This window comes from Bombina bombina, chromosome 1 (assembly GCF_027579735.1).
Source record: "Bombina bombina isolate aBomBom1 chromosome 1, aBomBom1.pri, whole genome shotgun sequence".
NCBI classification, from domain to species: domain Eukaryota; kingdom Metazoa; phylum Chordata; class Amphibia; order Anura; family Bombinatoridae; genus Bombina; species Bombina bombina.
In genome coordinates this window covers 804595000-804617781 of record NC_069499.1, presented here as the reverse complement: position 1 = coordinate 804617781, position 22782 = coordinate 804595000, and positions in this window count along the sequence as shown.

Here is a 22782-nt window from a genome sequence, read left to right as displayed (position 1 = left end):
GGTCTTCCAGTTGTTTTCTAAGTACTGAGAGAAGAAGATTTTAAGACCGTTTTGCATCATTACTGATCTTTTGGACCCTCATTATCCTGTTTCCGTTTGCCTTCATAATTAGTCATTGAAATGTCTGTAATGTAAAGATATAATATTATAGAATTCCCTATAGTATAATTTAATATATCATTTTGGTGCTATTCCAATACAACTGTTTTGTGTTCTGGCCAACCAGAGGGTTAAATCCTTAAAGGGATACGAAACCCACATTTTTCTTTCACGATCCAGATAGAGTATGTCATTTTAAATAACCTTCTAATTTACTTTTATAATCACATTGTCTTTGTTCCCTTGATATCATTTGTTGAAAAGCAGGGACAAACTCAGCAGCATGCATGTGTCTGGAGCACTATATGACAGCAAGTTTGCAAGAACGTTATTCATTTACAAGAGAACTAGATGGCAGCACTACTTCCTGCCATATAGTGCTCTTGACACCTAACTAGATATCTCTTCAACAAGGAATACCATGGGAACAAAGCAAATTTGATAATAGAAGTGAATTGGAAACTTTTTTTTAAAATTGTATGTTGTGTCCGAATCACAAAAAGTAAAATTTTTCAATTAAAGGGATTGTTTATCGGTAGTGATGTCGCAAACATAAAAATTTGGGTTCGCGAACGGCGAACGCGAACTTCTGCAAAAGTTTGCGAACTGGGTGAACCGCCATAGACTTCAATAGGCAGGCGAATTTTAAAACCCACAGGGACTCAGGTATGATGTTGTATCGATCAGGTAGTGTAAGGGTTACGCCCGCTTCACAGTGTGCAGTGTAGGTGATATACCTGCCCTGACCATGCTTTGCAGACCAGATATCAGTGGTCAGATGGACCCTTGCCCCAACACTGTGTGCCAGACATGCCATTATAGCAGACTTATATTGCTTTGGTGTTGCTTTTTGGTAATTAGAAGGCTGCTAAATGGCATAAATGGTTGTAAATGCTTCTCTGGGATCCCCTTTGTTCAGAAATAGCAGACTTATATGGCTTTGGCGTTGCTTTTTGGTAATTAGAAGGCTGCTAAATGCCACTGCGCACCACACGTGTTTTATGCCCAGCAGTGAAGGGGTTAATTAGGGAGCAAGTAGGGAGCTTGTAGAGTTAATTTTAGCTTAAGTGTAGTGTAGTAGACAACCCAAAGTATTGATCTAGGCCCATTTTGGTATATTTCATGCCACCATTTCACTGCCAAATGCAATCAATTTTTTTTCTCGCAATTTTAGGTTTCTCACTGAAATTATTTACAAACAGCTTGTGCAATTAAGGCACAAATGGTTGTAAATGCTTCTCTGAGATCCCCTTTGTTCAGAAATAGCAGACATATATGACTTTGGCGTTTCTTTCTGGTAATTAGAAGATCGCTAAATGCTGCTGCGCATCACACGTGTATTATGGCTAGCAGTGAAGGGGTTAATTAGGTAGTTTGTAGGGAGCTTGCAGGGTTAATTTTAGCTTTAGTGTAGAGATCAGCCTCCCACCTGACACATCAGACCCCCTGATCCCTCCCAAACAGCTCCCTTCCCTCCCCCACCCCACAATTGTCCCCACCATCTTAAGTACTGTCAGAAAGTCTGCCAGTACTAAAATAAAAGGTTTGTAAAAATGGTTTTATAGCATATCTACATATGCTGTGGTGTAGCATCCCCCTTGGCCCCCAACCTCCCCGATCCCCCCCAAAACAGCTCTCTAACCCTCCCCATCTGACTTATTGGCGGCCATCTTGGGTACTGGCAGCTGTCTGCTATTATTTCACAGTCAAAAAAGTGTTGTTTTTTTAAATGTACACTACTGTTACACCAGATGATGAGTGGTGGCACTGGGCAAGTGGGCACAGTATACGCTGTGAGCCTGACACACACGCTGGCAGGCAGGCAACTGAAATTAGATTACACAGGGAAAAAAAAAAAAAGCAGACTGATGTTCTAGCCCTAAAAATGGCTTTTTGGGGTGCTGTCCTTACAGCAGAGATCAGATGAGTCCTTCAGGACTGTAGTGGACACTGAATACACTAGCCTAGCTATCGATTTCCCTATTAAATCAGCAGCAGCTACACTGTCCCTCCTCTCACTAAGAATGCAGCTTCCGAATGAATCTAAAATGGATGCTGTCCAGGAGGTGGGAGGGTCTGGGAGGGAGTGTCTGCTGCTGATTGGCTGGAATGTGTCTTCTGACTGTGAGGTACAGGGTCAAAGTTTACTCAATGATGAGGTATAGGGGGCGGACCGAAAATCGCATATGTTCGCCGTCCGCGGCGAACGCGAACATGCTATGTTCGCCGGGAACTATTCGCCGGCGAACTATTCGCGACATCACTATTTATCGGTGATCTCGTTTCATAATAAACATGGCACTATTAGGATCAGATGATCTAAAGCCCTCCGCTCTGGCGAAAATATCTAAGATGATTCTTCAGTATTGCAAGGTCCTTCACACAATTTTATAAAGGCAAATTGTAGCTTGTTTATGTCTCTCAGCAGGTTCTGGATGTGAAGGTGAAACACATTTACAATATAATGCTCAAACACAATGTAACAATGTAATGTGTGATTTCTCTCTATGCCGGCAAGCTTTTCATCTTTAAGCCCATAGTGAGATAAACAGCTCTGAAACTAAAATTTGCCTTTCTAAAATTCTTTGAGAGACCTTGCAGTACCAACTACACTTTTTTAGACAAACTTGCCAGAGAAGAGAGCTTTGGATCATTGTGCCCTAAGTGTTGCAGTAATTGATCAATTTTGAGTGATGTTTATTACCTATTTTTATATAATATAGGAAGAACAGCAGCTAAACATTTTTTTAAATTATTATTTTTAACTGTTATTATTATTATTATTATTATTTTTGCGTACAAATTGCTAAAGAGACAGCCTACTTGAAAAATGTTATTGTTAAAAAAGATAGATAATCCATTTATTACCCATTCCCCAGTTTTGCATAACTAACACTGTTATATTAGTACACTTTTTAGCTATATGATTACCTGTATCTAAGCTTCTGCAGACTGCTGTGCTTTTTACAAACTTGCATTATAGCCAATTAGTGCTGATTCCTAAATAACTTCACAGAAGAGAGCACAATGTTATCTATATGGCACATATGAACTATGGCTGTGAAAAGCTAATAAAATACACTGAGATAAGAGGCGGGCTGCAGAAGCTAAGAAACAGACAGATATTTAGATGTTGAGGGCTCCATGTACTAAGCCGTCAATTCATCCGTCATTTTAGACGCAGATAAACTCGCCGTTACTCGCCGCGGGCGAAATGGTGTCCGCTGTCACTATGTACTAATAATCCCCCAATAAATAGACAAGTCTAGCCCGCCGCGAGCAGTGGCGGATTATTGATAAATTTGACGCCTCGCTCGCCGCGACTAAGCTAATGTACTTAACTTTCAGTTGAATTGTCTGGCCAATTATTAACACGTGACATGCAAGGTGTCACGAACATCATAGTAGTAGCGGGAATAGAATTTTGCTCCTATAAAAGTTCAACTTATCTAAACAACTTTATTATTGTTCAAAATTTTTTGAAGAGTGATAACAGAGCGTTATTTTTGTAATATTTATTTACAATTTGGATATGGCTTCATTTGGATCTGATAATATATAAATATTAATATAAAAATAATTATAAAGATTGACAACTATACAATACAAATTTAAAATATAGATTACTCTTTAATTACAGTCGACAAATTTGGCGCAATTTATGTACATGGAAATGAGAGACAAATTAGACGCCAGTTATGCTGTACAATGCTGATATTACTGCCTTTTATATATGTCTAGACTGGCGTCTAGATTGACTTTCCTATTGTTTTGTACCTTGCCCGCCACCTAAAAGGTGGCGAGGCAAAAATAACGAGGTGGGAGCGGAAATTGTAGCGAGCGGACAAATAGATTTTTTAGTACATTCGTTTTTGGCGAGTTGGTGGTCAAATGTGTCTAATTACAGTGAAAAATGGAGAGGTAGCGAGGTTTGGCGGATAAGTAGGCTCGCAATTTTAAAGATGCGAGTTTGAACATAGTTGACGACTTTGTACATATCAGTTTGCGAGTTTTGACGCGAGATTTGTTGCGGGTAGCTCGCTGACTGCTTAGTACATGGAGCCCTGAGAGTTTATAAATGTAACAATGTTGGTTTTGCAAAGCTGGGGAATGGGAGGCATTATCTATCTTTTTAAACAATTAAAAAATCAAGTAGACTGTCCCTTTAAGTAAAAGTTATTTGAATTTAAGGAGAAACTAACAGGAAGTGCACGATTATGTGCAAGAACCTCCCCCCAACTCCCACTGAAAAAAATGGTTTTGTTTAGCACAGTAAAATCTGTTTGTTTGTTTTTTTGTTCAAAAAGCAAAAGGTCTGTAATACATTTTAAAAGATTTCTCTTTTAGATACAACCCAGACATATTATGACTATCATGTCCCTTTAATTTGCTATCATGGGGCTTTCCCTGATATCCGTTACTGGCATTTATTTCCTTATATGAAGAGATAATCTTGGCTTCCCCTCGCTCATTTTAGTTTTTTTATTATTATTTTTCTTGAGGTTTAGAAATAAAATGTACATACATTTAAAACAGAAACTCATAATCTGTTACAATTGTACATGTCATATAAAGATGTATTATTGATGAACAGCTTAGACATGCTTACCAAATTACACAAATAAAGCTCAATGGATTAAACCTTTTTTTTTTTTAACATACATATGAAAAATTTCTCTAAAAACTAACTTAAAGGGACATTAAACACAATTTTTTTCTTTCATGATTCAGATAGAGAATACAATTTTAAACAACTTTCTTATTTACTTCTATTATCTAAATTGCTTCATTCTCTTGATATTCTTTCCTGAAAAGCATATCTAGATAGGCTCAGTAGCTTCTGATTGGTGGCTGCACATAGATGCCTCATGTGATTGGTTCACCTATGTGCATTGCTATTTCTTTAACAAAGAATATCTAAAGATTGTACCAAATAAGATAATAGAAATAAATTGGAATTTTGTTTAAAATTGTATTCTCTATCTGAATCGTGAAATACATTTTTTGGGTTTAATGGCCCTTTAAGGCCACTCTTGGACCTTGCAAAAAATTAAATAACTGGTTGGAGGGAGCTATTTAGGTTGTTTTTTTTTTTTAAAGCAGAAGAGTGATAAGATAAAGCTGATTAAATAGTGTAAATAATACAGTATGAAAAATAATAAAGAAAATAGAGAGGACGCTACACCAGAACCTTCTGTGTATAATTATTGATGGGGACGACACCTTATAAATAGGTCTTCTATATATATATATATATTCTCTACAGGAGCAGCAAGATCACGAGGGAGAAATTAGGATATTCATGTATTAGGACATTATATGATTATATATATATATATATATATATATATATTTAATATAATTGGGGACACGTCAGTGTTCTTGGAGATAAGTATAATAGTGCCTACTTTTATATGTAGATTGTTAGAATGTTAAAACTATATGGAGGAAAAGTATCTATAAACCAAAACAGATCTTCATTTAAAAGGTAAATGGTTGTGTGTAATATAATAGAGTAGAAATATTATATATAATCAGGATAAATAAAAGTCTAGAGCAAGGTACTCACAACATCATTAGGGTCTTTTGTAGATGGTCTGAGGATACTGTCTGTGATTGTTAATTAATTAGGTTGCTGGTTGAATATATTATTTTATATTGTGCTTGGCCACTTCTCAAGGCTCCGGACGCTAGCCATGAGGTGTCAATCAGGCTACATATAAAAAAAAGACAATAGCCACCAGAAAATACTGTAAGGAAAAAAAAAAGGGGAGGAGGGAAAGAGGGGGTGGGATACTGAAGAGAATTAGGGGCTGATTTATCATTGTCTGTCTGCAGTGTATCATGTCCGACAAACATCGCTAAATGCGCCAGCATACTCTGTCGGCATTTATCATTGCACAAGCAGTTCTTGTGCAATGCCCCCCTGCTAGCAGGGGGTGTCAATCAACCCGATCGTATAGGATCGGGCAGATTGCAGAGACAGCAGACCAGTTATGGAGCAGCGGTCTTAAGACCACTGCTTCATAATTGCTGTTTCCAGCGAGCCTGAAGGCTCGCGCAGAAACAGGGGCATCAAGGGTCATTCGGCCATTGATAAATCGGCCCCTTAGAGTTGACCCCAATTATACTGTGGCTACCCAATGGTACAGTAATTATCCAAGTCCCCTTTTACTATCTATTTAGAACATGAATATAATGAACAATAGATGTTAATTTTAAAGAACATAAAAAAAGTAAAATTTTGGATAATTGAAGAGGGTAAATTTAACTGACCCTCATCTTGTATGAAAACTATGTATGTAAGTCACTTAAGAAAAAACAAAAGGGTAACTTAGGGACTGTAGACTTTGAGAGATTTCTTGGTAGATAATTATATAGGTTTGAAAGTTAGCCCCTCCAGCTATGCGCACTTGCGCAGTATATTTTTTAGGCAGCTTTGAAACTTGTAAGTTCCAAAAAACGCATAAAGATATCAATATATATTCTTTAAGTGTTGATCCAATATTGTCCATTGCAATGTGTCCCCAGCTCTTGATGTAAATGTAGTACATCTCAAATAAGCTTCAGCTAGTGGCCTCTCATAACAGAGCAATGGCCATATGGAAGCGATAATGTTGTATGTGATATTAGCTGGCATGCTTGAAGTAATGATATTCCAAATTGTGATGTGTACTTTAGGTGTGCATAGTTTAGTCAGGGAATTGGAAGGATGTTTGAGTGTCTCCCTTTAAAGGGAAATGATACCCAAATGTTGAAACACTGGAATGTGATGCAGCATAGCTGTAAAAAGCTGACTAGAAAATATCAGCTGAACATCTCTATGTAAGAAAGAAAGATATTTTACCTCAAAATGTCCTAAGTATTCATACCCCATTGTAAAGGATTTTAAGCAGCAAATCAGTATGTCTGTCCCAGGACCGGCAAGGGAGTGAGCCTCATGCACACTCATATTATTTCCCTATTCAGTTTAAGGAAGTTTACTATGAAATCTCATGAGAGTTAAGTGAAATCTCATGAGATCACAGTTAAAGAGTTCATGACCTCACCACTGTTGATGCTGACTGGCTGCAGTTCATTTCTTCATTAACTTTTTACACAGGACTTACTCTGGTGAGCTGAGAAAATTGTGAGGTAAAATATCTTCCTTTTTTACATAGAGATGCTCAGGTGATATTTTCCTGTCAGCTTTTTACAGTTATACTGCATAAGTTTCAAGTGATTTAGCATATGAGTATTATGTCCCTTTAAATTATATGTTAGTAATATTTGCTTTAAGTCATTTCATACCACGTAAAGGGATCCTGCTGGGCCGATAGTTGTAAAGCCCATAGACACTAGAGTATTGTGACTTTCTTCTCCATTGTCCAGCGAAAAGATCCCCAAGTCCATTATTGAAGGCAGTGGGTCTCGAGCAGTAGTATGTGTAATTATGTTGACAGGCGCTTTGCACGGAAGGATGATTTTCCTCTCTTGAAGGCTGGTCATGCAGCTCCTGGTGTTTGACCATATCATCTAGGATGAATAAAGAAGGTATTGCATCCTGTGTTTCAGGAGGTACAGGAGATTATTCATTATTCCTATTGCAAAGGCTGTAAATCTGATTGTAGAAGAGCCTCCAATTTGAAATACTTTTGATCCAAGCACTGTGCAAGAGCTTCCCCTTCATGGTAAGCTGTGTCAGTAGAATCACTTTAAATTATAATGCCCCTGAAGTTGCTGCTGGTGTAAAAATGAGATTATCTTATAAGTAGCCTTGTTGCTATGGTGAAACAATACTTATGTGACCCAATTTTGTGGGGGGGGGGGTTGTGGCCTCAAGATGAGCCGCCGCTGTAGGCCCTGGATGCCCAGTCTACCGCCCTAGATTCATAAACACAGCAATCTTGGTATATATTTTTTCTTGTATGTAGATTAAAAAAACATCATTTTTTTGTGGTGGATGTGGATCATCTATGATAATCAGCGGATTATCATGGATTCCTCTGGAGTTTGTAGAGATGTGACCACTTATATTAATAAAACAAGTGAGTGCACAAAACTACTCACTAGATAAATGAATAAACAGGCATATACACTCCTCAAATTCAGCTATAGAACCACAGTGTTATCGGAATCCACCCACTCCTAGCAAACAGTCTCTTGTTCCTGCTGGAGGGTTTCATATCCCTACGGTCCTGCCAACAGAGTATGTGGTCCCTACGCATTTCGTTTACATAACAAGTAAACTTTATCAAGAGAATATCTGTTCGTGCATATACCTGTCCCTGAGGTCTTGTGATTTTGGAACTCAGTTGCAGTGGAACAGCACTCCCTTACAATCACAACTTTCAGGAGTACCTGGAAATCGATACAGGGTTCTGAAGGGTCTGTGGTGGCACGGAGGCCTTTAATAGGGTAGGAGCCAGAAGACGGATGCAGTAAGGGCAGAGGCAGAAATGTAGTCAGACAATCTGAAGTCAGGGCAGGCAGCAGGCAAGAATAGTTGATAGACAATCCAAAATCAGGAACCAGGAAATCTATACACAGAAATCAGGAGCTAATAACAGGACACAAGTTAATATGCTGGAAAGGGACTCCAGAATCAGGAAGCAAGGAAAAATAACCAAGCACTGACTGGGGGGCGTGCTGAGAATAAATAGGGAAACTAAGTCATGTGACTGGTCACCTGCCCCTAGTAAGCGGAGTAAGCAGGGTCAATAAGAGGAGGTCAGGGGCTCAGCACCATCTTGGTTTACCTCAGAGTCCCTGGCCTGCCTTCCTCCACCAGGCCCACACCCCTCTTCCCTTCCTGTGCTCAAACGCAGAGTCCTCGTGACGGCTGCCATTCAGAGTGTGTGGTCTCTACACGTTTCATTTACATAACAAGTTAACTTTATCAAGAGAATATCTGTTTGTGGATCGGGGAGAGGAGACCTGGGAAGCAGAGAATGCTGCCGCACCACCTTTAGGATGCCACCGGAGCCCGGGAGCGGGTAAGCGTATGGTCGTGCCATGACACTTTTATATATACCTTAATCATATTTAAACTTGCGTATGCTGCGACCAAAATACCTACGTCCCACCCACCAGTGTAGTATCAACCAATCCTGAGAAGCTTCTTGTTAGGATGCAGCCTCTCTAGTATACTATCAACAAGTGATAGGAAACATCTCTTAAAGGGACATTAAACACCTCAAGTTATTAATATAAATTGTTTAAGCATTTGTAGTAAAAACCTTTGCAATGTACTTTCATTATTTTTTTTTTTCTCTTTTCCTGAACCCAATTTTTTTCTTTTGTGATTCATATAGAGCATGCAGTTTTAAGCAGCTATCTAATTTACTTCTATTATCAATTTTTCTTCGTTCTCTTGCTATCTTTATTTGAAAAAGAAGGCATCTAAGCTAAGGAACCAGACAATTTTTGTTTCAGGACCTGGACAGCACTTGTTTATTGGTGCTGTCCAATCAGCAAGGACAACCCAGGTTGTTTACCAAAAATGGTCCAGCATCTAAACTTACATTCCTGCTTTTCAAATAAAGATACCAAGAGAATGAAGAAAATGTGATAATATGAGTAAATTAGAAAGTTGCTTAAAATTGCATGCTCTATCTGAATCGCGAAAGAAAAAAATTGGGTTCAGTGTCGCTTTAAATCTGAATATTGTGTACTTTCCAATTCATGTTAAACATGGAAGTGCAGAGACAGCTATATTCCACACAGGCATTGGTTGCACACTCTAGTAAGACATTTATAACCATTCCTAATTGGCCTCAGCAGAAAAGGTAACCTAAGGTACAATATGGCGGTGCCAACTGCTTTATAGACATTGAAATGTTACCCTTATTTTTTCAATATGTAAACAACTGATACATTTTCTAAAAATAAAAAAATGAATATTTTCAGGTTAACGTTTGCTTTGAAAACAACATTCAAGCACTGATTTATTTAGTGTTTAATGTCCCTTTAACAATACGCCCCCTCATAACGCAGATCACTTCAGACTAAATAGTTATACAGGGTATACTTTTGATATATCATGCCATGAAGATTAACACGTGTTATATTCATGCCCCTTTATCAGAGCAAATCCAATTGCAAGAGGAAAGACCGACACCATACATAGGGGAAGTTCAATTGGCTGGACTATTGATATATCTTACTATGAGGATTAATTAATATAGAATAATTATGCCCCCTTTATTAGAGGAAAGCCAGTCATAAGCTGAGGAGCCACCCCCATTCATAGAGGAGATCCAGCCATCAGAGCCGTAGTTTTTAATAAGTCTCCAATTGTACTATATATTAATCCATGTAAGGATACAACCCAATAAAAAGATCAATATTCTATTGCTATAAAATAGATAAGACCTAAGGTGGGATACATCAACCTCTAATAGATCAATTGCATACAGATTGTATGGAGTATATAAAGGGAGAAATGCACAAACCTTTACAATATCAGACACAGCAATATGTTAAAATACCTACTCTATAATATTTTAGGTTTAGTCTTAGTACCTTTGATACATTAAAGGGACATGAAACCCAAATATTTTTCTTATTTACTTCTATAATCTAATTTGCTTCATACTTTAGATATTCTTTGTTGAATAAATAGTAATGCACATGGGTGAGCCAATCACACGAGACATCTATGTGCAGCCACCAATCAGCAACTACTAAGCCTATTTAGATATGCTTTATCAACATAGGATACCAAGAGAATGAAGCAAATTAGATAATAGAAGTAAATTGCAAAGTTGTTTTAAATTGCATTCTCTTTATAAATCATGAAAAAAAAATGGTTTTCATGTCCCTTTAATAATATTATTCTTCACTTAACTTTATTTTTATATTACATTATTTGTAATTAATAGTAAAATTGATACTATGGGGCCGAATTATCATGTCCGCCGCACACTCAATGTAGCTCGCTCCTGCTCTGTCTGATAGCGGGAGCAAGCTACATTGAGTGTAATGGCACGATCGCGCCAGGCTGTGACTAGACAGCTGCCCAGATGCGCTCAGGGGGAAAAGTAGACCCACTCAGTAGAGCAAGAGCGGCGGTCTGAATCCTTTTTTATAATAAAATTTTAGCTGCAATATTATGTTGCATAAAGTTTGCGCTAAGATAATGTTATATAATTCTGCACTATTATTATTATATATTATATTATATAATTCTGCACTATACATTATTTTGTAGGTTTACTGCCCCTTTAAGTTCTTCTCTGTTCTGTCTAAAATGTAAATGTTTCAAGAAATATTACAAAGCATTGTTTTTTGTTGGAAAAATAGATGTTCCTGTGCTGAATAAACTACCTTTTTTTCTGTGAGAGTTGTCTCTTTCAATCAGTCAGTGAGCATCAGAGTCTCAGGACTCAACCACACATATTTAAAGGGATACTGAACCCAATTTATTTCTGTTGTGATTCAGATAGAGCATGCAATTTTAAGCAACTTTCACGTTTACTCCTATTATCAATTTTTCTTCGTTCTCTTGCCATCTTTATTTGAAATAGGAGGCATCTAAGCTTTTTTTTCATTCAGAACTCTGGACAGCACTTTTTTTATTGGTGGATGAATTTATCCACCAATCAGCAAGGACAACCCAGGTTGTTCACCAAAAATGGGCCGGCATCTAAACTTACATTCTTGCATTTCAAATAAAAATACCAAGAGAATGAAGAAAATTTGGTAATAGGACTAAATTAGAAAGTTGCTTAAAATGTCATGCTATATCTGAATCACGAAAGAAAACATTTGGGTTTAGTGTCCCTTTAATGATGCACTTCTTGTAAGCTTTAGCTAAATATTTTTTACTTAACCCTTTTTTACTTATTAATATTTTCAAAAAGATAAACTGCTGCTCTTTCATATACCTTATGGAAAAATTAGTAATATGTCTCTTTAAACATTTATAGCCCGATTCTCTAAACCTTTATGGTCTGACGAGTTTCTATAAATATTAAGAGGCCCCTCAGAGATTGCTTTAAAGTCATTTTTTCCCTAGGGAACTGTGTATGTCATTAAGGGTAGCTCACTAATATGCTTTATGTAAAGGAGCGACACCTTTACAATATAATGCTCAGTAAAATAAGCCGATGATTTCTTTCCATTACTTTTTTTTCGACAATTTTTGCCCTAAGTAACATTTGTATTATCGACAGGCAAAGCAAGAGTTAACACAAAATGACAGCATCTTTTAAATGTAGCCGGCCCGCATCCAGCACTGTCTATGTGCTGTTTCACACCCACCATTTTCCAATTGGCTTAGCTGATGTCAGTCACAGCCCTCTTGGCTCTGTCTATCTGCCTTGATGACACACCTATCCCTAGCTGTCTTAGCAGTTATACTACACATGAAGTAAGAACTAGCTATATTCTTATTAACTGTGCAAAATGTTTGGGTACAGAGATTTGCATATAGTGTTTTTTCATCTTAAAGGGATATAAAAAACCCAACATTTTCTTTTGTGCTATTTAAAAAAAACAAAAATAAAAACAGGACTGGGTACACATCCCATGACCCTGCAAAACTCACAGCCCTGGGTGCTCACCAGCACTTACAACCAGCTGTACAGCTCTCAGTGACTCAGGAAAATAACCCAAGACAAGCCAGGGTGCAAGGCCCATAGGTCAAATTCTAATTAAAATATTATTTTGCAGGGTCATGGGATGTGCACCCACATCATATTTGATGTTTAAAATATTTTGGGTTTTTCTTTACTTAATGGTTATCAATCTATTGGGAATGTAATTATTATTGTCATTCTATTGGTTAGAAAGTGTGTACAGTGGATCTCTAATAAATACCCTAAGTTTAACAAGTATAATATGTTTTATATTTATAATCAATTAATTATAGAACAATTTGATGCTCAGGGAGATATAAAAAAGGAGTAAACATTCTTTAGAAAAGTGGGAGATGTATATTACTTGCCTATCGAAGGAAAATCATAAACAATTACTGTTTTGCCTTTTTTTTTTAACTCAGAATTTGTAGTTGAGGCAAGAATGAAAGGCAAATGGATTAAATGGATTTTAGATGAGGAGGATGGGAGGTGGAAGATAAGAGCTTTTATATATACTGTATGTATATATATATATATATATATATATATATATATATATATATATATATATATACAGTATATATTATCAATATTATTATTATTATTATTTATAATGCACCAACATATTCCATGGGTACAATTAATTTAAATGGATAGTAAAGTCCAAATAAATTCAGATTCAGATAGGGCATGTCATTTTAAACAACTTTCTAATTTAATTTTATCATCAAATTTGCTTTGTTCTCTTGGTATTCATAGTTGAAAGCTAAACCTAGGTAGCTTTATATGCTAATTTCTAAGCCCTTGAAGGCTGTCTATTATCTGAATGCAATTTTTCACAGCTAGAGGACGTTAGTTCATGTGTTTCATATAAATAACATTGTGCTCAAGCACGTGGAGTTATTTAAGAGTCAGTATTAATTGCCTGAAATGCAAATCTGTCAAAAGATCTGAGATAAGAAGGCAATCTGCAGAAGCTTAGATACAAGGTAATTACAGAGGTAAAAAGTATATCTCTATAATAGTGCTGGGGAATGGGTAATAAAATGATTATCCATCTTTTTAAACAATAACATTTTTGGTGTTTACTATTCCTTTAAATAAATCTATGTTTAAAAACAAATTGTAAGAGACAAGACAAAATTTGACAGGCACATACAGGAGGAATTGAGGGCCCTATTCCCGTGGAAACTTACAATCTAGAAGGATAGGAGGGTGAGAAACAGGAGGTGAGGACTGCAAGAGTGAGAATGATGTTAATACAGAGTTAGATGAGTGGAATTAATGTATTACTGAGTTGGGTGGTAGGCTTCTCTGAACAAAAAAAGTCTTCAGGGAGCATTTAAAAGAAGAAAGATTATGGGGTGTCTGACAGTGCTAGGGAGAGTGATCCAGAGGGTAGGTGCCGCACAATAGAAATTCTGCAGTCTAGCATGGGAAGAGGTGAAGATCCAAGGAGCAGATTATTGTTGGATCTCAGTGGGCAGGCTGGATTATATTTGTTGTTTAGAGAGGATAGGTACTGGGGAGAAGCTTTGATAAGGGCTTTGTAGGTTAGGGTGAGAATTTTAAATTTACAGTATTGATGCTCATTACTTCATCTGTCTTACATAGCTGACTGTCAGTAATTGGCGTTTTTTTTTTTTTTAAGAACAGTTTCACTTCTCTTTAGTTGTGAAGGTTCTCCCTTTATCCCCCTCCTTCTTTCTTCCCTCTTTGTTAGAAAATCTTTTTTTAATTCATAGCTAATGCAATAAATGGGTCTAATTATGAGCTAGATTACAAGTGGTGCGCTGTTGTTTGCGTGCGTCAAAAGAAGCGTGCATATAACAAGTTGAAAGTAAATGTGTTTGCTGGAGTGCAATTGAATTTAACGCGCGTCAGGATATCGCGACTTCAGAGCTCTGGTTAAAAATTGCATTAAAAAGTTATAAGGGTTTAAAGATATGGGCAAAGGGATTTAACATAGAGATACATATATATGTCGATAGGTCTAATTATTTTTTAAACTACAGATGTAGAAACAACATATTTTGTAACTCTTCTTTTATATAAAAATTTAAACTACAGGTGTAGCAATACTATAAACCTAACATTTCTTAACCTATATTCCTGCCTTGCCCCCAAAAAATCGCAATTAAAACTAAAATTAATAACCACTTAACCATCAACCACCCATATCTCAATACACCTAATTACCCTATTAACCCCTAAACTGCAAAACCACCACATCACAATAAACCTATTTACCCTATTAACCCCTAAACAGCAAAATACCTACATCGCAATAAACCTTTTTCCCCTATTAACCCCTAAACCGCAAAACCCCTACATCGCAATAAACCTATTTACCCTATTAACCCCTAAACCGCAAAACCCCAACATCGTAATAAACCTATTTAACTTATTAACCCTTTAAACCGCCAAAACCCACAACGCAAATAACTATTTAAATAACTATGTACAGTACACTAACCTAACACCCCCTAACCTAACAACCCCTAACCTAACACCCCATTAAATAAACCCAAATTACCTAAACGAATACATTCTAAAGTTTACAAAAAATAAAAAAAGCGAACATTACAGAAAATAAAAAAATCAAATTGCCAAATTTAACAAAATTAAACCTAATCCCTATTAAAATAAAAAAGACCCCCCAAAATAAAAGCACCCCCTACTCTAATAATAAACTACCAGTAGCCCTTAAAAGGGCTTTTTGTAGGGCATTACCCCAAGATAATCAGCTCTTTTACAAAAAATATACAAAGTCCCACCTAACACCTAAAAAACCTAAACTACCCATTGCCCTGAAAAGGGCATTTGTTTGGGCATTGCCCTTAAAATGGCATTTAGCTCTTTTTCTGCCCATCCCTAATCTAAATAAAACAAATCCCCCCCAAAAAAACTTACAAAATCTTAAATCTAACCCCCAGGTTGGTACTCGCAGTTCCAGAAGTCAGGTGGAGTCTTCTTTCAAGCGCAACCTCTTCTTCTTCCAGGAACATCCTGCACGGTTTACTTTTTGTAAACTTTTTTATTTTTTGTAACTTTAGAATGTATTAGTTTAGGTAATTTGGGTTTATTTAATGGGGTGTTAGGTTAGGGGGTGTTAGGTTAGTGTACTGTTCTTAGTTATTTAAATAGTTATTTGCATTGTGGGTTTTGCAGTTTAAAGGGTTAATAAGTTAAATAGGTTTATTGTGATGTAGGGCAGAATGTTTTGTTCCTCCCCCCTTATCCCACCTCATTTTTAAAATGTTTTCATAAATTCATTATATATTTGAGGTACTGACTTATTACATGTGTAAAAAAGACTAGTGAACAAGAAGTGACAATCCATCTATACAATGTCACTGTGTTTCTGATCATCCACTAAGGAAACGAGGGATGGAGAGACTGGCCTCTGCTTACCTCCTGTTATCTCACAGAGATGAGATCCGGCTTCCTTATTCTATTTGTTTTTCCGCTACATATTTCTCTATTACACACATAGCCATACATTTAGCTCTTTCTCCCCTGTTTCTGAGGAAGAAGTTTCTGCACTTATACTGAGCTCTCACCTTACTACCTGTCCTCTTGACCCTATCCCCTCACAGCTGCTCCCCTCCCTCTCTTCTACCCTTACCCCTATACTCACACACATTTTCAACCTCTCCCTCAGCACCGGTATATTTCCCTCATCTCTGGTCACACCTATCCTCAAAAAACCTTCTCTTGATCAAACCTCCCCATCCAACTACCGCCCTATTTCCCTACTCCCTCTTGCCTCAAAGCTTCTTGAAAAACTAGTATATGCACGCCTATCCCATTTCCTTACATCCTCGACCAACTGCAATCTGGATTTCGTCCCCATCACTCCACAGAGACAGCAATTGTTAAGGTTACCAACGACCTACTTACAGCAAAATCTTACAGCAAAATCAAAAGGGCACTTCTCTCTGCTTATCCTCCTTGATCTGTCCACAGCCTTACTGTACTGTTGACCACCCTCTTTTTCTCCAAACCCTCCAATCCTTCCGCATTTGTGACACAACCCTCTGGTGGTTCTCTTCCTACCTCTCAAATGGTACCTTTAGTGTTGCCTTCTCTGGGGCCTCCTCTGCCCCGTCACCACTTTCTGTTGGGGTACCACAGGGCTCTGTCCTCGGTCCCCTTCTCTTCTCAATCTACACGTCATCATTAGGTTCCCTAATAAAGTCCCATGGTTTCCAATATCATTTGTATGTCAATGACACCCAAATCTACTTCTCTGCACCAGACCTATCCACCTCGCTAACCCGTGTCACTAATTGTCTTTCTCACATCTCTTCCTGGATGTCCTCTCACTACCTCAAGCTAAATCTCTCCAAAACTGAGCTCCCTCCTTCTTCCAAAATCTCCACCCCCCAATCTCTTTATAACTGTCGACAACTCCATCATTACCCCTACCCCGCATGCCCGATGTCTCTGGGTCACACTTGACTCAGATCTTTCTTTCACTCCTCACATTCAGTCCTTGGCTATATCCCGCCACTTCCACCTTAAAAATATCTCTAAAATTAGACATTTCCTTACACAAGACATAACTAAGATTTTAATCCACTCTCTCATCCTTTCCCGCCTTGATTACTGCAACTCTGTCCTATCTGGTCTCCCCAGCTGCCGCCTAGCTCCTTTATAATCCATAATGAATGCTTCTGCCAGGCTCATCTTCCTTACACGTCGCTCTTCATCTGCTGCACCTCTCTGCCAATCCCTTCACTGGCTTCCTCTTGCCTCCAGGATTAAACACAAAATTCTCACTCTGACCTACAAAGCCCTCAACCACACTGCTCCCCCCTATATCGCAAACCTTGTCTCCAGATACTCTCCCTCCCATCCCCTTCACTCTGCTCACAACCTCCTACTCTCCCCCTCTCTTGTTATCTCCTCACACTCCTGCTTACAGGACTTCTCCAGACTGGCTCCCATCTTGTTGAACTCTCTGCCTCGCTCCACAAGACTCTCCCCTAGTTTTGAAAACTTCAAGCGACTCTTGGCAGGGCCCTCTACCCGTCTGATCCCTATAAATGTTTCCTTGTATTCCGCCTATGTTTGTAGCGCTGCGGAATCTGTTGGCGCTCTACAAATAACTGATAATAATAATAATAATTACCTGGCTGAATACAGTTCTTTTTTGTTGTTACACTGTTAAACTTGTAACCTATGTTTACTGCTGGATCTTGACTTAGGGTCAGATGATCAAAAGCTTGCCAACATGGAAATAAATCATGCAAAGTTTTTTTGTTTTTTTTTTAAAGGGACACTCAAGCCAAAATAAACTTTATGATACCGATAGAGCATGCAGTTTTAAGACACTTTCCAATATATTTTTAAATTTTGCAAAGACTTTTTATAATCACACTTTCTGGGGAACAAGATCCTACTGAACAGGGTATACGTATACTAGTCTTAATACAATTTGCCTTTATACAATTGTTTGAGGGACCTTACAGTACTGACAAGACCTCTTAGAGAATCTTGCCAGAATCGAGAGCCCTTTAGTTAGTACCCTGGATGAGGGGGGCACATAGTGATTTTATACAGGGCTATGTTTAGAGAGTTGGTGGGTGCAGTTTGTCCTGTGGCTGCAGTGAGTAGAGTTAATTCCTGCACTGTGTCATTATCAGCCGTTAGTTCTGTGGGAAGAAGCATGTTGTAACGTGATGTGAATCATCTGAAGTTAAACACAGACAGAGAGCTACAGAAGAGAACATGTCTGCTGTCAGTGGAAGAGGAACAGTGTCAGCTGGTAACTGAGGGATCATAATTCAGAGCTGACTGACTGGTCACCTGTTATTGTGAGGAAAAAGCCAGTAGCCATATTAATGCAGCTGATTTCTGAGACATGACTGAGCTATATACCATTGGTTTTGAGGACAAGATGTTGTTACTAACTTTATAAGTAACATTGGCAGCAACATAATGGGAGGTCAATCAGGAAATAGCAGAAATTGTGACAACAAAACAAAGCATCGCAGACAGGGGCGGAACTACAATTGGTGCAGCAAGTGCAGTGGCACAAGAGGGGGGCTCATAGCAGCCAGTCTGTACATAGGTGTGTTCCTATGTGGTCTGTGTACATAGATACTCACCATCATTATAATGAGTGGCACAAAAACATTTGCACAAAAGAAAACTTGAAAAAAAAAGTTCAAGAAAACTCAAATTGAAACTAAAGAGACAACTTTGTCAGCTTGGAAACAGCAATATAAGATATTTCACAACTATGTCTGAATCCTGTGTGATTAGGGAAAAATCCAGACAACACCTTGAGAACACCATGGCTTCTTGGCATCTGTGAAACTGCCCGGACAAATTCCATTCTATCCAGCAAGACAACTTTAATATAACGAAAGAGCACATGCAAATATTTAAGAACTAATCCCATTTGCATAAACCCTTTTGAATATGTTTTTCCAATGTGCTGTTGTAATTACTGTTTTCTGTGTTGCTAGTGATTCTTCTATGCTCTGAGATATCATGTAACACAACCATATATGCTAATAGAAGGAACTCCCAATGGCAAACGGCTAAAATTTGTCCTTTTAGAACAGTCATCCTCAAACTTGGCCCTCCAGAGGTTTTGGAATTACATTTCCCATGATGCTCAGCCAGCATATGAGCTGGCTGAGCATCATGGGAAATGTAGTTTAAGGCAGTTCTGAAGGAAAGGGGGTTCAACCCGGTACTAGAAAGGTGTACCGAATAAAGTGGCCAGGGAGTGTATATAAGTGCATTGGAGCCCTTTGCCGTTAAGTAGAAGAAAACATGTAAAAGCATATTTATGCAATATTCATATTTTCATGTTGGACTTGCGCATATTAATATGCGATCAGGTACACGCATATGAAAATATGCGATCATGTTTGTGCCACGAGTCGGGTGTTTTTTTTTTTTTTCTCCATTGACTTCTATGAGGGAAATAGGTTATTGTTTGCACGACAATATAATTGTGCTAGAAGTAAGCTGTTTGTGCTTGTCAGGTTAGCGCGAGAGGGATACATTTTTACTTTCAACTCATAATACCAGCTCAATCTGACGAGTGCAAAATGTTTAATTCTAGCTCAATTAGCACTATAGTGGAAGCGCAAAATCTGTAATCTGGCCCTAAATAAATGCTAGATAGCATGATGCATTCAAAGAAAAGATTAGCCTGAGAATAACATGTAGATATATTTTTAAAGTGTCATTATCTGTTTAAATATTGGCAAAATAAGTGTAAAGTTTTAGTGTCTATAAAACAATGGGAGCTGCCATGTTGTAACTTAGGTTACCTTCTCTGTTGTGACCAATTAGAGAGAGTTATAAATAGATCACTGGAGTGTGCAGCCAATGTCTGTGTGGAATATAACAGTGTCCTGCACTTCCATTTCTAACAGGAACTGAAATGCTCACAATTTCATAATTAAATTACAGGGAAAGGGGACACAATAATTAATGAAAGTATATTGCAAAGTTTATATATACAATTTATCATTTTATATTACAATCTCAAAGTGTAATTATGTGCCTTGTAAAAGTGATCCTATACATCATTGCATTCCTGAAAAATGTAGCCGGTTTCCTCAAGCTATTTATAAATCCTTTATTTGGGTAGGCAGTTACAAGAGAAGTTGGTCTGTCATTACTTCATGATATTACAGCTGTTCAGCATTCCCTCTCTCCTTTCTGATTCCGTGGACCATCCCATTTCTGGTTAGGCCACTGCCCCAAATAATAGTTTGTATAGAAAATATGAAAAAAGCTAAGTGGTGCTAAAAAGCCATAATGCAGTGACGTCAAGTGGAAAACTGCAAAAGCTGTATCCCGTAGATCGGGTGAGACTACAAACGATGCACTCCAAAGCGTATGGCATATAGTATCCAGCGGTGTCAACTGGGAAAACACAAGTAACATAACCTGTAAAAGATAAAAAAAACTCCTGCTAAACTCCTCTGCTAGCTCTGCTATGTTAAACGCATTGCTGATAGGAAAACATACCGATTACCCAGCCGAGGGCTCAAAGCAGGAATCAGCGTGGGGAGTGAGCAAGGTCAGATCCTAGAAAATACAAATTACAGCGTTTGTCCAAGTGCATCAAGTCTTTACTCACCTGGCTTCAGATCAGACGTGGGCTCCTCGATGCGGTCTTAAAGTGAATGTAAATTTTGATGCTAAAGTGCCCGGTTTTTAAAAATTCGATTAAAACAGTCACACTTTTTTTTTTTTTTTTTTTAAATAGTTTTTTTATTGAGGTTTTTTTTTGTCAAAATAAACATTTGGTAATTATCAATATGCAATAAAAAAGAAATCAGAAAAGTATTACAGAGTAAACTGCAAACATATGCCAGATAGGTAAACCAAATGATTGAAAAACAAATACTTTTTCACATTATACAGTAAACCCCAAGGTAGCTGAAGACCCACTACATGAACCAAGCAGTCATTATTAGGCTATATGGGGATACTGTAAATAAAACAAAGAGTGAATGAACATAAATTGGAAAGAGCCACTCATGGGCCCCTATTGAAAAACCTCATTTTTTGTTTTTTAGGATAATATAATGTCAAGCTCCCTGTCTGGTAAATATGTTTATGTTGAAACATTGGAACACCTCCATAAAATTAGCTAGCAGCTGAGTTAAAATAGCATGCGTAGGTGACACACATTAGCGATCAGACCTGCTGATCCAGACGGGTCATATGAACGCATTCTTATTGTGTTATGAAGGGTTAGGTTCTAGGTGAGCATTCAATAGCTGTGATACAGGTGCGGTATGGACGAGATAAACCGCCTTGTTAGTTTCCCTGGAGTAGGGAATACATTATTGTAGGGGGGGGGGGAGGAGGTGGTATTTTTCATGCTTTCAGGAATATCTCACCGTTTAGGAGCATTAAAACGAAATAAAATGCACTTAGAACTATCTTTACTATATAAAACATGAACAGGGAGAGATTAAACACGCAATAGTGAGCTATGCAAATACAATGTAAGGAGATATGCTACATTATATATGCTAGTAATGAAATAGTTATACCTGAAACTATGTAGCGGGGCATATTAAGGAATGTGATGTAAAAGGGGGAGTTAAATCTAAATGAGCGGAATCAGGGACTAGGGTTCTCATTCTATCTGACGTTAGCGAGTAGGACCAGCCAAAAGTATATACAGTGTTAGGCCAGGTTTGATACATACTCCATTATCTACGGGAAATACTGTCTCTAGAGAAGCAGGTGCGAGTCAACAGTTACATTGCAGTCATGTATGCCAAGTTAGAGATAGACTTCTCAGTTGCTGCATATTATTTTAAGTGTAAGATTAGGGACTCATAGGAAAAGGTATACAGGATTGCTCGTATTACATAAAATATTAGCTTCAATGAGTCCAACATGCAGTAATAGGCTAAGTAACAGAGACACAGGGGGTAGTGAGGTAATGTTTAACATCTCAATAAGATGGCTATATTTAAGTTATAGAACATATTACGCTAGAAATTGTTAGGAAGTTTAAGCTGCCCAACCATCCTATACATATATGTTATTTTTATGGTCTTGAAGATCCTGTTAAGCTCTAGTAAGAGATGCCTATCTCTTGATATAATTAGGGAGCTGCAAGTTTTGATTGTAGTGTCTTCCTCGCTCACCAATAAAGCTATGTATGAGTGTCTAAAGCAATTGAATCCTCTACTAACAATGCCTACCTGATTATAAAAAGATAGAAGTAACTCCAGTATTTCAGGCATGATGATCATTTAGGCATTCTAATTTGAACAGAGAGTAAGATTTAGGTTTTTCCACACACTTAGAAATCTTGCTGTCAAGACACGGGCCCTATGTCCTAACAACAAGCAAACACTCAACTTTCTCTCAATTATCTATATAACATTTTACAATGCCTATTGTATTAAGTGAGGAATCTGAGTTAAGATAACCTAAGCTGGAAAACAGTCTAATAAGGCATACTAATGGGCTGTAGGTAAATATATATGCAGGCATCAGAACATGTAAAACATATCATGAACATACATGTGTAGGAGATAATTGAATACAAAGCTTAGCAAGCATTTAAGCAGAACAAAACATATAGTGACCAATATCATTGTTATCAAACAGCAATGAT